This window comes from Eptatretus burgeri, chromosome 11, assembly GCF_056783735.1.
Source record: "Eptatretus burgeri isolate ZD-2024b chromosome 11, Ebu_testis_v1, whole genome shotgun sequence".
NCBI classification, from domain to species: Eukaryota; Metazoa; Chordata; class Myxini; order Myxiniformes; family Myxinidae; genus Eptatretus; species Eptatretus burgeri.
The window spans coordinates 56,715,590-56,730,829 of record NC_140971.1 but is presented as its reverse complement, the minus strand read 5'-3'; the positions used below and the strand labels follow the sequence as shown (position 1 = coordinate 56,730,829).

The 15,240-nt window shown below is 42.7% G+C and overlaps 2 protein-coding genes, 2 long non-coding RNA genes and 1 pseudogene across 5 annotated transcripts in view; 3 read left to right on the top strand and 2 right to left on the bottom strand.

Annotated features, from left to right (window-relative positions):
* The window catches only part of LOC147017130 (unconventional myosin-If-like), a 335,840-nt gene that overhangs the window by 215,470 nt on the left and 105,130 nt on the right, over nt 1–15,240 (bottom strand). The window lies entirely within an intron of this gene.
* The window catches only part of LOC147017131 (uncharacterized), a 184,087-nt gene that overhangs the window by 96,503 nt on the left and 72,344 nt on the right, over nt 1–15,240 (top strand). The window lies entirely within an intron of this gene.
* On the top strand, nt 29–1,288 carry LOC147017137 (uncharacterized). The gene is made up of 3 exons (XR_015049365.1): nt 29–388; nt 544–689; nt 1,040–1,288. It is a non-coding gene; the product is annotated as an uncharacterized LOC147017137 (long non-coding RNA).
* On the top strand, nt 1,684–9,397 carry LOC147017136 (uncharacterized; annotated as a pseudogene). The gene is made up of 5 exons (XR_015049360.1): nt 1,684–2,155; nt 2,439–3,538; nt 3,753–4,001; nt 6,982–7,299; nt 8,682–9,397. The product of XR_015049360.1 is annotated as an uncharacterized LOC147017136 (transcript).
* On the bottom strand, nt 8,485–14,518 carry LOC147017135 (uncharacterized). Its single transcript, XR_015049364.1, has 3 exons — nt 14,350–14,518; nt 14,106–14,240; nt 8,485–9,279 (listed from the first exon to the last, which is right to left on the bottom strand). It is a non-coding gene; the product is annotated as an uncharacterized LOC147017135 (long non-coding RNA).

The following is a 15,240-nucleotide window of genomic DNA, read 5'->3' as shown; positions in this document are numbered from 1 at the left end:
TTGTAAGCAGAGGAAAGATTTTGAAAGGTATGTGAGACTCTTCCTTACCACGGGACAGTGGATCAAGTCATGAGCTTTGTCTGAGAGAGGTCACTGGAACAGCATTTGTTCAAGGGTCTCCTGTTGCCTGTGGATCCGTAATTCACTCTGAACACCATTTTGCACAGGAGGATGGAGGTGCGCCATGTATGAAATAACTCTCCAAGAGCAATTGAGCTGTAAGCAGCAAGTATTGCAGCTGCTTTGGCGTTCTCCGCCAAGTGTTGAGCGTGTGCAACACTGCATTTATTCTGCATTGCTTCCAGAGAACTGCACTCGTTTAAATTCTGCACACACATCTCATTCCTGTGCAGTTTTTCTGTGACAATGACATATCATGATGATGATGGTGATAATCCTTCTTGTTTGACTCTCCTTTTGCAAACATGAACATTTGAAATGTAATATTGGATTGTTAGGGCCGAGTCAATGTGATGCCACAATGATCTCGGGCCAAAAGTAGAAAAAAACAGGACAATGTGATGTGAAATTACTCTCTTGCAGATGAGCTGAAAGAATTGTTAGAGAACACCATTTTTGAAAGGAGTGAATTCAGAATTCACACAATGGAACTCAATAATTTTCTGAATCGGAGGATAAACACTTGAAAAGGTTTTCGTTCTGCAAACAAAACCAAATTGTCCCAAGCGGTGAGTGTGCACCACATTGCATTTATTAATGCTTCCAGAGAACTGCACTAGTTCAAATTTTGCACACACATCTCATTCCTGTGCAGTTTATTTGTGACAATGAGACATCATGATGAGGATAATCCTTGTGCTTGAGTCTCCTTTTTGCAAACCTGAACACTTGAAATGTGATATTGGATTGTTATGGCTTGCGGAAACCTCTGCACGGGTCATTGCAAAAAGGATTTCCGCAATACACGCAAAGAGTTTCAACCATGTGTCTGTCTTGCAGCGATCATGTTTTACAGCCAGATTCAATGTACGTTTTTCATATCTTTATCTTTTCCCCACTGTCTCCTTTATTCCTGCAGGAATGGCAACAGATCCAAGATATCGGCATCGACTTGGTCCAGCTATCAGCACATGAGTGAAATCTCTGTTGAGCAGTGCTCACTTATAAAAACAATTACCAAAATGAAACTGAAGAAACAATTTAAATTTGTTAATAATACAAAGGTACGACTCGACATTTCACAGTAAGTTTCTCCATTACACTGGAATGTTTACGAATGCACCGTACATGTGTGCTGTGTGCCACCAAAATAGCTTTGAAGTTTGCATTCCTGCCATTGAGCCGTTTAACCTGGGTTCACATGTTGACCCATCTACAACATGCAATCTTGGAGTTTCACATGTGGGGTGAGGGATCAAAGTGTGTGCCATATATTGGAAGGTCATCAAGCAAGAGGACCCGTCTGTCAGCATTCGTTGTTGGAAGATTTTAAAGATCCCATGATGTATTTTGTGACGAATTGGTGTCATCCCCATCAACCCAAACAGTTTACAAATTCTTCTCAAAATCATCTCAGTCAAACCTTCGGCTTGCCAAGCCAGTTTGTGAGAGAATCACAAACTTTCCTCAGCCAACCCCACAAGAGTTGGTGTTTATTAATCCATTAAATAAGTTACTCAGACATCGTATCATATTGCAAGGTCATATTGTTGATGCGTTTCTGTGGTTTCTGTGGAAAGTCAGTGACTTGAAATCTGAATCAGATTTGCTCAATGAGGCACACAATATTGTGAAGGGATTGTAAAAGACACTCCCAGAGTACATTTCAAGGTAGTATCCGTAGTATGGCTGAGAAGATTCGATAGTTGAAGGAAGAGGTTCATCACTCCACTGAGCCTATGGTGGACCTGCTGTCAACCCTCAAGAGTACAACCCAGAATACATTTTCAATGAGGCGAGACTTTCTCCAAAGTTTTGGAAGGGCAACTCGGTGCAAGTCTGCCTTTCTCCGCTCAGCTTACTATAGGTTGACTGGTGACAGTAATGCAGCTTCTCCAGCAAAAGAGGCAGAAGCAGACCAGAGAGTGTCCAGAATCAGGATGATGAAGACCCGGATCTCATTTGGGATCTACGTATGAGCAATGATGGTCGCCCCAAACAAAACAATGATTTCCTCCAGCAGTATCAGCGATACATCAATTCCCCCATTGGGACCATACTCTGCACAGAGCGTTGGTGCTGCCAAAGCAGTCTCCTTGGCGATTGGGTACAATCCTGGACAAGTCGCCACTCCGACGCCAGATACTAGAATGACTCGGTCATCCTGGCAAGCTGGTACTCATTTTGCGAACCTCAGAGGGATGGCAGGCTGAGTCAACCCTCTGGTGAATTAATTTAGCGGGAAACAAGGCTTGAACTCAGGACACGAGGATCCCAAGCCGCCACCCTCACCACTGAGCCAACACCAGGCATAATACATCAATTCTTCAGTGGAAACAGCTGTCAACGACAGAAGACACGATGTGGTGGCTGACAGTGATGTGGTGGCTCACTTGGCAACCGCTTTGAGTGTCCGAGATCTACATGAACAAGTCTCAAGTCAGTGTCCAGAGGGAACAGCCATACCCAGTATCCAGTATCCCGTAGCTGAGGTTGCAGTTTTGGCCAGGCCGACCCACAGCCAAATCAGCTCGCCGCCATACAGGTCGTCTCAAAATCAAGTTCATGGTCCAGGCTCATCAGCTGAGATCCAATCATGTAGATGCCCACTATGCATCTGCATTGTTCAGGTTTGAGAAAGAGTTTGGTATCAAGTTTCGCGACCACCTTACATTTGCTTCTTTGGATGACAAGCATACAGTCAATGTTGGCGAGCCTAATTGTCCTGTTGCTGCCATTGAAAGAGGGAAGGAGGTACTGGTTTCTAAATGAAAGAAACTTGCTGTGTCTGACCATGATTTCACCAGGCTAAGTTTGACACCCAGTGTGGCGATGATCATTGATGTCCCTGAAAGCATTGAGGAGTCATTCCATCGAGGAAGGGTCTTTGTCGTCTTCAAAGAAAATGCGTTCCAGCCGTCATCTCCTGGGAGACACATGGCAGAGCTGGAGGAAATACTTCAAAGATTGGGACCTTTGAAACAAATTCTCCTGCTTTATACAGATGGTGGCCCTGACCACCGGTTGACGTACATATCAGTTCAACTATCACTGATGTTCCTTTGGGAGAATTTTGACCGACTTTCTGTGTGCCATCCGTACGCCTCCTCAACATAGTTGCAAAAATCCTGTTGAAAGAATCATGAGTATCATCAATATTGCCTTGCAAGGTGTGGGTGTTATGAGAGAGGAAGTGCCTCATGAAGACGAGCTGAAGCGCTGTGGTTAATTGAAGAGTATCCGTAGTATGGCTGAGAAGATTCCAGAGTTGAAGGAAGAGGTTCATCACTCCACTGAGCCTATGGTGGACCTGCTGTCAACCCTCATACAAAGGTTGAAATTGAAGAAACACAACTTCGAATCCCATGATGCAGCATCTGAAGAGGACATTGTTATGCTCTGGAATGAAGTTTTAAAAGTATGCGTCTGCCTGTCTTGATGTACTGTTGCAGCAGCTCTGAGAGTCCCATTCAAACTGGACCTTGTGGAAGTGACATTGTGAATGTGGTTCCCTCAGACCTACCCCATTTTGAAGACACACTCAAGTTTGGTAGTTTAATATTGGTAAAGGAATTAGATGTTCAGCACTGTCCCACTGTACTCAAAAAGGCTTTTGTGATTTCTCTTTTCAGATTGATGACTCCTTACCCCAAATGATGGCACCAAGCAGCACCTCAAACACAAGGAGAAATTGAAGAAATTCCTTGAAACGCATTGCAAGATCAGGCATTACATCTTCAGCATCTTAAAGTGTGAGAGTCAAGACTGTGACATCTGCAAGGCTCAAAGGCTTCCTCCAGATATATTTGAACAGATCCACCACTTCCCTGACCCAGTTCCATCTCGAGAAAGATACATGCCCTTCAGAGTTATATGGCAAGGTATATATAAACCAGTGACTTACCTGCTGACACTGGAAGATTTCTTGATTCACAGGTCTTGATAATATTGTGCCCTCCAGATAGTTAGGGAATTTTAGCAAATTGTATTGACCATCTGAAAAAAATTGCTTACCAAAAAATTCTTCACCAAAGTATTCATCTCGGTGTCTACCAACACCTATCAATTAGTGCAAACCAAATCCTTGTGGAAAATTCTGGGGAGCCAATCAAAGTTTGGGTGCTCAGAGGGCCTGCACGAAAAAAAAATAAAAAAAATTTAAAAAAATTAAAAAAAATAAAAATAAAAAAAAAATCGGAAAATTAACTTTTGCCAATATTGACTTGTGGGACGTCTAACTCAATTGATTAGGTGCTGAATTGATTCCAACCATTATTTTTGAGAAAAAAACACTCCTTGATCATATAAAATGTATTTTATTGACATTTTTAACAGAACTGTTGTGCCCAATGGAAATGTTGCTTCGTCAGCTTTTACAACCTTATTCATCAAACTCCCTAGTATCTTCCTCACTCCTCTTGTCATCCAGCTGGTTTATGTTCAGGAAAGTTACCATGACAGATACCACAAGCAGAAATACACTTGACTCCTTGCTTTTTACAGCAGCACCTGAGTGAGCTGCAGTCCCCCACACAGTTGCAGCTGGCAAATGTCAGGATGTAGTCTGGTGCAATGGGGTCTGTAGAAGGGACTGGTGCATATCCTTGCTCAGTGAGTTGCCATCCATAGTCCCGGGCATCCAACGATGGACTTTGCAGCATCAGCCAGTCTCTCGTCTGGAGGTAAGCTCGGAGAGTGCTGTGCTGCAGCTCCTGTTGTCGGGGGGAGTTTCTCAGGTTTTATGCTCCCAGTCGCAGCTCGCTTGCTGAAGATGTCGAATCTCAAGTCTTCCAAGACTTTGGAGGATTTCTCATGGTACATGAGCTTGAAAAGATCACAGCCTGCTTTAATGATATCACCTTTCTCAGCTCGGATGTCCATAAACACGTCCATTGCCCTCTCTGCTTCATCAGTCTTGCAGAGCTTGCTTCGCAAAGTTGGTTTGCTAAACCCAAAAATTGCAGACACTGTATCGCAGCCAGAGAAGCTGTGCAAGAAGATGAGATACCTCCGGTATATCTCTGGGAGGGCCTCCTGGACCTTTCCGACATCGTAAGATGTTTCTTTGGCTGTCGTGAGGACGATCGGATGGTCTGCAACATGATGAATCAGCATAACCAGGATGTCTGTGTCCTCAGCCCTCACCTCGACAGGGGACCCTCTTGCCTCATCTTGAGCTGCGCGGGCGATGGAGGTGTCGGCATCATCGGAGCATTGCTGTACACTCTGATTCCATTCCTACAAAATGTCTCAGCAAGGAGCAGAATGAGCTGGGCTTTGTTGTTCTTGTTATCGAGGAACTTTTCTCTTGCAATGATGATTTTGAGATCCAGACGAATCTGAATGTCACAACATGCATTCTTTGTTCATGGTCCTTGGTGGAGCTGCCATATCCGTCAAAGACCACCGTTATCCGGAGGCGATGGCTCCCCATGGACTTCACAAACCGGAGGTAGCTCTCGGCAACATCCTTCCAAGTAAGGTTAGCCTCCCACTTGACATTGTGCAGGAGCCACCCACCATCAACCACAAGGCTTGTGCTGGGGGGTTGTTCGACAGGTGCCACACATGCCTTCAGGGACCTTGCTAGGGCAGCCTTGTCTGGCTTTCGCAACTTTTATTTTTGTCAAACAGAGACATCGGTTTTGGTGTCAACTCAAAGCGCAGAGCTTCTTTGGTCTTGACTTCACACTCACTGATGACAATGAGGCAGTTGAATAGCTTCAGTGAGTCAATGACCAGCTTCTCACCATTGACTTTGGGTCCAGATCTGAGGCTTGCAAGTGATTTGACCTTCTGTTTGGTTACCATTGCATCCACAACAGTTTTCCCATCCATCTTAGCCTGTATGGCTCTGCCAACTTCTTCTGCTTGATCAGCATTGACTTGGTCTTTGGGAGTGCTGCTGAACCCAGTTGAGGACACCAGTCTTCTTGTCCCATGTGGCATTGAAAGGGTTGACAGCATCGTTATCTCTCTTCATTTGAGCTCTTTTAACGTCGGTGTGGACAGGCACCCCACATTTGACCATGCTTCTTTCTAGCTCTTGGTGAATGAACGAGAAGTGGTTCAGAATCTGAACCCAAGACTTATGAGAAGACTCATTCCGAAAGCGGCCTCTGTTTAGACCACCGGAGGATTTTTCCCTCACGCATGAGTGTGGTTTCTATCGTGATGTCGGTCAGCTTATAATTATATAGCTAAAAGCTCTTAGCTAACGTCAGCGAACACAGAGAGTTCTACTGAGCATGAGCACAAGTATAACCAACAATATAGCAGTGGTTTCAAAAATGTTGCATGCTGGTTTCAGCACAATTTGAACAATCTGAATCAATTGAGCCAATTTACCACAAAACACAGTCTGACATATCTAAAAATGTATCATATCAATATTTTATGGCCAGGAATTCATTTTTCCTCAAATCTAATGGTTGGAATCAATTCAGCACCCCAAAAAACCCGTAGTTAGACATCCCACAAGTCAATTTTTCCAATTTTTTTGCGCAGGCCCTCTGAGCACCCGAACTTTGATTGGCTCCCCAGAATTTTCCACAAGGATTTGAGTTTGCGCTAATTGATAGGTGTTAGTAGACACCGAGATGAATACGTTAGTGAAGAAATATTTTGGTAAGCAATTTTTTCACAGATGGTCAATACAATTTGCTAAAATTCCCTAACTAAGAGCTGAAATCCAGAATATTTAAGTTTTTGCATTTTAAAATTCCAACTTGATAGTTTTTAGCAGAGAACCAAACATGTTTTTTTTTTGCCATTTTCTCAAAACCATGAAAATGTGTCGAGCCAAGTATGGCTCTATGCACTTCATTGAGATAGTCATTTAATTTAATCTTTTCTTTCAAGGTTGCCACTAAAGAAGATCATCGCCCTTCTATGAAAAGCCGAGATGTATCGAAAGGGCATGGTTGCCCTTTCAATCCTACTGCCCACACAGCAAAGAACGTTGGAACTGTCATTCAGTGTGAGGAGTGCGATAAGTGGAGGTGCCTCCATGCCTCCAATAGACTGACCAAGAAGATGAAGGGTGAACTTTAAGTTGAGATGGAGACGATCCTCTACAGTTGTGGAAGTGTGTTTAGGAATATTGAGGCTGGCGAAGAGGATGATTAACTTCTTTGAACATTCATGTGCGAGCCAATCTTGACTGCAGATCACAAATACAATAAGTGGTGCCAGGCACAACAAATCCCACCCATTCAAGGCATAAAGTTATTTTGGGGATCAAATTTAAATTTGATATATCCTTACATTGAATGTTGATAAGGAATAGAATAAGGAATATTTTTGTCTTAGTTTGAAGTCAATTAAACCATTTTTTGACGAAGTTATGACTGTAAAATGATTTTGACCTTTCAAGGCCACGTAAGGTCAAAGGTCATGGTGACAAATTAAAGCCAATAAAGGACTTGATATACATCTTCCATAGTAAAACACATATTCCTAACCTTTTTTGATTTATAATGGAAAATTTGTAATTTTGACCAATGACCATGACCGCCAAAACTTCGGACCCTACCCATCTTTACAAATATGCATTTTTCACTGTAGGAATGGGTAGGATTATAAGTGACAAATAGAATAATGTTCACTATAAGCTTAGTTTGAAGTAAATCAGATAATTTTTGACGAGCGAAAAACGATTTTGATATTTTCGTGACCTTGACCTTTGATCCAGTTGGACCCAAAAGTTAATGGGGTCGTCCAAGGTTCATTGCCCACCTGTGGATTAAATTTGATAGTGTTTGCTGAAGCCGTTTTGCCGTAAAGTTGCTAACAGACAGACAAGCCGGTAGTCGCCTACCCAATAGAACCTGACGCGATGGGCCCGTTCGATGGGGAATGACCTGAGGATTAAGCACAAGAAAATTCATGATTCTAGCTTCAAGGGTTAATGCTGCAGATTGTTTTTTCATTAAAATACCCCCACATTTAGAGGTTTTTCAGCCATTGATAGGCAATGGAGGGGTCCATAGCAACAGTTCTTTCTCACACATAACTAGGACATACCATGAACCTACCATACCAGTTTCATGTATATCCGACTCATAGTCTCTGAGATATAACGAACTTCGTTTTTTTAATTGTTTTCGACCAGGGTTCATTCAAAGTCCATCTTCTCTGACAGCTTTCATAGGATCCGGCTGGAAATTTTTGACAATATGGCTGAATGTACTGTCCACAGTCGCTCATAGCCCGATTTTTGAAAAAATAATTTTTTTATGATTTTTCAAAAATTTCAAAGTCCCATTGCTAGGCAACGGTGGTGTCCATAGCAACGGTTCTCATTTGCACACAACTAGGTCATGGTATGAAGCTACCAACCAAGTTTCATCGAAATCGCCATTGTATTAACGGAGCACTGGACCGAACAGAGGGACAGACAGACAGACAGACAGACAGACAAACATAAACGGAAATACTGATAAGGGGAGAACAAATTTCAAAATTTTTTTTTTTTTTTTTCGACTGGATCGACTACCCAACAAAGACAAACAAACCGGAAGATTACGATATCTCGCTCCCTCCCTGTGGGGGGGGGGTATAATTAACCTATTATTCTGCTGGGTATGAGGACACATGCATCCATTATGGTACTGTTGAAAATCTTGACAGTAGAAGGTTTCTATCCTTTCTGTCAGGACTGTAGGCCAAAGGAAAAAGGTCCATAGACGTAGCAAGAAATTCACTGCTAAAGATTGAAGTACTACCACTGCTGCATGAGATGACTACTGTTTCAACTTTTCAGCCAGATGTTGGTTTCTTTATCTGTATGTGCATGTACAGTAAAGTTGGTCCTGAGAGAGTCCCAGCAGTGTCACTTCGAAATGTGTATGATGGCTGGTGACAAAATTTAATTTGTTCACTTGGACTTCTCAGAACTATTAAATTTCACTCACTGTACATGTACTCCAGGGTGTTGGAAGAAGAATGTACTCATAGTGCTCCGAGAATGCCTGTCATTCATGTATCTGTCATTTCCAGGACCACTATGGGGTTATTTTTTTTTATGAAACACCCTGTAGTAAATAGAGTGATTCCACTGTGTGAACATGATTTCCTAGGACATTGAATATTGCTCTCAGGTTTCTCAGACAGATGCATGAGTATTTCAGTGGTCAGTCATGTACCAAATCCATGGGGCTAGGAACAACAAGAAAAAGCTCTGTTTATATGTTAACTTATGTTTTTAATATAATTTATCACTTTAAATACATGTGTGCAAGTTTAACTTTCACTTAAACAAAGATTTAAACAGCAATTTTCATGTTTTCTTCTTCAATTTCTCGCTTGAAAGTTTCTATGGTCTTCTATACCTTCCTAACTTGCCTTCTGACAATGAATACCATCGATGTCTTCGTCATCCAGGCACGCCGCCACTCCATTCATGAAATAAAAAAATATAAAAAAACCTCCCTCCCCACCTGGAAAAATTGGAAGAGGTGGACACTAAACAAGTAATTTATTTTTGTGGCCTAATTTACCCTATTTACACCTTTACCAGATTCAATTATATATAATCTTCATTTCGGACGTAATCTTTATTTCGCGTCCCCTTTTTTAATTAAATCAACAACTACCCCCATTTTTGTAATGGTACAACCTTAACTTTGAATCGGGTAAAGGGTAAAAGGTACTAACTTCACGGACGTTCAAGAACGTATGATTTTAGCCGAAGTATTTGTCGAGTGTTTGCACGAGCAATTGTTGAAAAACAAGTGAAATCCTTCAATACAGTGCGTGTGGTGAAGCAAATGAGTATACTAATGTTAAAATATACAATTTATGCTTTTTCAGTTGAAAAACAATTAAAAAGCATACTTAATATTTGAAATGTAAAAATCTTGTTATTATTGTGATAAGCACGTTTATATACAACAATAATATATATAATGACCGTTTTTACAGCCATTTTTCCCTGCTGTGCAGGGGTTAGGCTTTTTCTTGAGGCAATGTTTTTTATGGCCGGATGCCCTTCCTGACGCCAACCCTGGTCGCCTCTTACGACACACAGGGATATGGTACACCTATTCTAACCGGGGCATACACCGGGACCAGTACACTGGTACTCACTTCGCCGACCTCAGATGGATGACAGGCTGAGTCAACCTCCTGGTGTTAATTCAGCAGCCAACGGGGCTTGAACTCAGGATCCTGGGATCCCAAGCCGCCACCCTAACCACTAAGCCAACACCAGGCTTGTTTATATACAACAGAAGGAATGAAATCATTCGATACAACGTGGCAGGGGGCCGCAAAAGAATGATGTAAAATAAGAAGAACTTAGCTTTCAGCGTGAAATGCCATGGTGGGCGGAAATGATGTCTTTCATTCGTTCGTACATGAGAGGGGAGCGTTTCTTGGTTTTTTTCCATCAAGCAATAAATTCAATGGTTTTCACATAAATAACATTAGTTTCACAAATTTCCATTGAAATACTTGGGTATTTCCGTCAATTGTTGCCATTTCCGTCTAAGTTACGCACTGCCATCTACCGGATGGCCGTCATTGGCTCACTTGAGGCAAGTGGGGGGAGGACACTGGGGACATTTCAAACTCTGTGCAATTGTATACAGCGCACGCGCTGTAATTAGTACTGCAGCATAGCAAACCAATTGTTGGACTTTTCATAAAAACACCAAAATTGGTACATATGTTGACTAATGTATTCTAAACAATTCTGGACATGGAGCCACTCGAGATTTTGCCTTGGTCAGCTTTGGCGGCCATTTTGGAAAATGGCCATCATTCTACTTTAACATGGGATATCTGTCATTGTTATTCTCTTTGTAGGTTTCTCAGAGGTGATAAATACTCCATGTGATGTGCATTTACAAAGGAAAACAATACAAATGTCATTTGTGTTGATTTATTATATTTCCAACCATTGTATTGGGGAAAAAGTCATTTTTATGGGAAAATCCATTTTCGCACACAGCATCAATGACAGGTTCAGAAGTATTTCCAAAGGAAAGGAAGCATCTGTGAAGAATGATATGGCCTTATTTGCAAGGCTCTACATAGGCTGCCAGAACCGCGATGGGAACCTGGACGAGTTCTTCAGTCATGAAAATCAAGCATGCCCTCCGCGCTATCTGATGCAGGTAAGCTCCACCTGGGTAGCAAAAGCGACTTGCTGGTGCGCCTTGAAGGCGTTGCTGAAGCTCAGTCTGATGCACCTGCTGTCACTTCTGTTGTCGTTGACGGCGCAGTCATCGTGCAGACGTTGAAGCCTGGCACTGCAAAGACATGAGAAGAATATGCCCACCAAGTCTTCATCCCATACGTCGAGGGGCAGCTGCGTCGTGCTTCAAGTCTCGACCTCGTTTGGGATAGCTACAAAGATGGCTCCTTGAAGACGGCGACAAGGGAGAAGCGAGGAAAAGGGGTGCGACGGCACGTGGTGAGCACCGCAGCCATACCAGGAAACTGGCAGAGTTTCCTACGTGTCGACGCAAACAAGGTGGAGCTCTTCACCTTCCTGTCCGATGTACTGGTACAGTCCTTCCATGACGAGGCAAAGGAGCTGGTAGTCACTGATGGTGAAGCAGTCATCTGCCTTCCAAGGCAGGAAGATGAAAGCTCTCTGGCTCCATGCAGTCAAGAAGAGGCGGACACTCGCATCATGCTACATGTGGCCCATGCTGCAGAACATGACCACCGGATTCAAGTCTTCCATGCCATGACCGGATGTGACACAGTATCAGCATTCGTAGGGCATGGGAAGAAATCTGCCTGGGCCACATGGAACTCGTTTCCAGAACTGACAGATTCTCTTGTGACCCTGACCGCCACGCCAGTCAACATCCAGGATGATACAATGCACTGCATTAAAACGTTTGTGGTGATCCTCTATGACCGCACCAGTCCATATACGGACGTCGAGGCCAGAAAGAAACTTAGCTAAGAGGAACTCCGTCCAGTGCATCCCACCTACCTACGATGCTTTGGAACAGCATGTGGAGAGATCAGTCTTCCAGGGTGGCTATGTCTGGGGGCAGGTCTTGGTCCCTCAACCTGTGCTTCCATCACCAACAAGCTGGGGCTGGCGGCAAACAGAGGATGGGTCCTACGAACCGCTCTGGACCATACTCCCTGAGGCTTCAAAAAGCTGCTTCGAGCTGGTGTCGTGTGGCTGCAAAAAAGGCTGTAGAAACCGCTGCAAATGCAAGAAGGCTAATCTGCAATGCACTGGACTGTGTGCTTGTGAAGGAGAATGCCAGTAGACAGACGCAGTAGACACAGACCGAGATATCGGCCTAGCTTAGAATGTGCAAATGCAAAGTCGCATTGCTTGTAAAAGTGTTGACTTCTTGATCCAGAGCCAGTACACTTGAGCTCAGAAACTCATATTGTACTAGACTGATGTATGCGTGTACCATGTGTCCTGGTAGACAATAAACCGTAGCCGCTTCAAAGTGAAGTGTGCAATAATTTGACTACATTTTCTGAGTTTGTCATTATCACGATTATCAGTTCCCTTTTCAAAATAGAGTAAAGTATGTAATCTATAATGCAATTTTTGTTGATTCCAAGCCCATTGAATGTGATGAATATCATTTGACTCTTGTTCTCCAGGCAATAATGGGTACTTTTCAGCGAAAAGTTTCAGGAGAGCAGCAACTTACAAATCAAATAATGGCTTTTTTACTGAAAATACTGGCTCATAATATTTGAATACGCCTTTTCATGGTCAATTTACTGAATTTTACACTTTCCTTATATCAACCGCCAATACAATAAGAAAACGAGAGGGGGAGCACTCGGGAGAGTGCAAAACCTCCGCCGCCAATACTGCTGGGTCACTCAAGTGAACCTTATATCTTATTCATTAAATATGTCGACAGTACTGACAGTTATAGTTCTTTTCTCTAACATTTTTTGGGGGGATGGAGCAGGTTGGAAATCACTTAAAATATGTAGAAATGAAAAAAAAAAATTTTTTCTCTAAATTTTTTTTTTGGGGGGGGGGGGGGACCAAAGTCCAAAATTTAATGGCATGATCCTTGGACCATACCTAACCCCCCCCCCCCACCAAGTTTCGTCCAAATCCGTCAAGGACTTTTTCCGTAATACTGTTAATAAAGAAACAAACAAACAGAAAGGGGTGAAAACAGTAACCTCCATCCATCTTCGAAGATGGCGGAGGTTAATAAGAGCATATCGCCAATTTCGCGAAAGTAGAATGGCGGCCATTTTGGAAAATGGTCGCCAAAGCTGACCAAGGAACAATCTCAGGTGGCTCCATATCTGGAATTGTTCGGAATACATTATTCTACATGTATACCAATTTTGGTGCTTTTTTTGGTGCTTATGCAAATTTGAACAATTGATATGAAATATCAGACTACGCTGCAGGAATAAATTGGAAATCAGCCAAACGAGGGTTAAAAAACACTATCGCGCGCTTTTTACCTCAGATCGTGAGGAAAAATTACAAAATCGTAATCGGGTCCTGGTCGAGTGTTTGCACGAGAAATTGATGAAAAATTAGAAATGAGCCAAACAAGGGTTAAAAAAAAAACACTATCGCGCGCTTTTTACCTCAGATCGTGAGGTAAAATTACAAAATCGTAATCCGGTCCTGGTCGAGTGTTTGCACGAGAAATTGATGAAAAATTAAAAATGAGCCAAACGAGGGTTTAAAAAAACACTATCGCGCGCTTTTTACCTCAGATCGTGAGGTAAAATTACAAAATCGTGAAATAAAAATTACAAGCCATCCATATATTCCATAATCTTATAGCTAAACAATTCAGACGTTCGATGAGATGCATCATTTGAATTTTTTTTTTAATTAATTTGAACATTTATTCGTTGAAAACCGTGTTACGATCTCACCAATGGCCGCGCTTGTCAAGGCGCTCAAGGAATCCTTGTTGCCGTTGCATTTTTACAAAGTTGAAAAAATAAAAACGACAAACAATACAAACGCGAGACTTACCTTATTCTTCACAGGAAACACTCACCTTTCGAAATATCTGCACGGAGTCGCAGCACCGACGCAAGCAACCCGTCTCACGACGGTCGAAACCCAGCTCTCGTTCCCTGTTAGTGGATGAACAAACTCTGATCTGACGTTCACAGTCTCTCGAACCAGCCTTCTGTGGGAAGGAGATCGTCAGAGAGACAGAATCAGACAGATGGAGAAAAACGGACAGAATTCAAGCAAATCACGTCAGCAAGCAGCTTCTAATGGACGAATACTCCTACCAGTCCGTCCCGCCCACCGCCAGCGTTCTCCAGCGAATTCCTCTGACGTGACCAGCAGTTCTCTGAGGAAAAAACAGGCCGTGATATTTTTATTCAATAAGTGCGTCGCGCTTTCATGGTCCGGCCTCGTCTTGGAAGTTTCATCGAGGCGTTATTCTTATTTATTTTTATTTATTTTTTATAATAATTCGTCGTCTTATACTTCTGTCACGTGACGTGACGTCATTTCCGGTTGTTCGCACGCGCCTGTTTGACTTCCTGGCCAGATAAAGATAAGTTTTTTGTGTTGTTTTTTTTGTGTGTTGTTTAACGTATTTTGCATTCGACATTTGTGTCCGGGGTTGTGGGATTGCTTTTATAAAGGGTGTAGTTGTGTTCATAACAGTTTTAGCGCGTATTTGTATTTGTTTATTGAAAGAAGAAAGGGGAGGTCTGGTTTTTACAGTTTAGTGTTTACTTGAAGTATGGCGTTTAAGTCTGTTGGGACCTTGGGAATATCGTGGGGAAAAAGGATATCAATAGAGAGGGAAGTTGAAAGGAAGAGAAGTAGATACAATGTGATCGATGCTTTGCCTTTTGTGAGCCATATGAAGGATAAACGAAGCGGAGTACTCAATGTTGTAGGAAGTGTGAGGAAATAGCCCACTTGAGGAGAGTTATTAATAGGTTGAAGGAATGGATAGATAATTTGCAGCAAGCAGCAGAATGTGAGAAATTTGTGGATAATAGTTTGTAACGGTTGAGGAGTGAGGTTGCTGAGGAAATAGCAGTGGTTAGGGTGCAGTGGGAGCAGGCAGTTGTGGTTAGGGTGCAGTGGGAGCATGTGGTGGTGTGGGTGCAGTGGGAGCAGGTGGTGGTGTTTGTGCAGTGGGAGCAGGTGGTGGTGTGGGA